This window comes from Wasmannia auropunctata, unplaced genomic scaffold (assembly GCF_000956235.1).
Source record: "Wasmannia auropunctata unplaced genomic scaffold, wasmannia.A_1.0 LD309485.1, whole genome shotgun sequence".
Classification (NCBI taxonomy): Eukaryota; Metazoa; Arthropoda; class Insecta; order Hymenoptera; family Formicidae; genus Wasmannia; species Wasmannia auropunctata.
In genome coordinates, this window is record NW_012053405.1 from 1 (window position 1) to 1,616 (window position 1,616).

Below are 1,616 nucleotides of genomic sequence, written 5' to 3' on the forward strand. Positions count from 1 at the left end.
TCCCCATGTCAGTATCCTGTATTTCTTGCCGCGCATGCGCGAAGCCAAGTGCGATCGAGATTCGAGATTATTCGAGACAAGTCGGCTTTTTGTTTTGGTTAAATCCGTAAATCGGGCTCCGGCTGGAACGTTTACTCCATATTTTCAGCTTCTCGTTCGAATTCAGACTTAATTGAGCTTAACTCCTGCCTGGCGTGGATAATGTAGAATGCCCGTTCTCGTCTGGATGACGTAAATAATCGCAAGTAAGTAAACAGTCGCATACGTTTCGCACGAGGAGGAGTAATGGGAGTCACGGAGAGTTAAACGTGTCTGTCCCGTCACAGAGATAGCAGACCCAAGTGCTCCGATCAGTCTAACCTATCAGGAGAGAAAATGTTCAATCAGAGCAACTCGTTGAGGACGGCGACGTCGAATACGTCGAATCCTATGCAAGACTTCGAGGTTATCTCGCCGCCGGACGACTCGGTCTCCAGTCTGGCGTTCAGCCCGGCGTCCATACCGCAAAATTTCCTCGTGGCCGGCTCCTGGGACTGCAACGTTCGCTGCTGGGAGGTAGAGCAGACCGGTAAAACGGTACCGAAATCCATGCAGAGTATGGCAGCGCCGGTCCTGGACGTTTGCTGGAGCGATGTAAGCCCCTCCGATAATTATGCAATTATTTACGACAAAAGCAGTTGCTTAACAGCGTTAAATATTAAGTCTGTTTTCTATTCCCGTACTGGACTGTTCTAGAATTTTCTTTCTCACTTTTGCTAGATATCAAACATATATATATATATATATATATATATAGTAACTTTCAACTTTTGAAAATGAGATACACATATATTGATATATAGTTTCTTACCTCGAATGGCGTGAATCTTGTCTTCATCTAATTTTTTTTTAGTCTCGACGAGATTTTCACTATTCTTCAGGAAATTGCTTCGCGTTCCTGTTAAGGATGAAGTTCGTAGTTCTTCTTTTGTGAAGACGACTGACAGCAAATCACAAACTAATTTTGTTAGTTCGCTATGGTTACACTTTATAACCTTTGTCATGTCCAATTCATAAGTTGGCGGCAATATTGGTATTTCCTCCTTCTGCAAATACACAACATATATTTATTAATATATATAATGTTGTTTGATAATGTAAAATAATATGTTAAATATAGTAGCTAAGTAAAAGTATAGTAAGCTAGTAAAAAGATTTGTTTTATATTTTTTATATTTATATTAATATAATATTAACCAAATTACATTTATTTACAATTAGCATCACAGACGCGCGCTTTACGCGTGCTATTTAACTGCACTTTTTACTTTTTATTATAATTAACTATAATTATACATCAACTTCAATACATACAACTATCAAAATATGCAATGACAGCCGCTCACGAAGTTAGCAAAGCAAAATAACCAATCATCATCACGAAAAAATGTTGACAACAAACTTCGAGACTTTCGAAAAGACCGCCCAGATAACACAGAGAATGAAAAAAGAAGTTATATGTCACTAATTCTGAGTTCATTTTCAGATGCAAAAAGAATTCTTTTTCTAAAAGGGATTCTTTTTGCACCTGAAAATGAACTCAGAATTGATGACATAAAACTGAATATACTAATGAA

General features: G+C 38.1%; 1 pseudogene; it reads left to right on the forward strand.

Moving 5' to 3' along the window:
* Positions 1-40: 40 nt before the first annotated feature.
* Positions 41-735, forward strand: LOC105461087 (annotated as a pseudogene).
* The last annotated feature ends 881 nt before the right edge of the window (positions 736-1,616 follow it).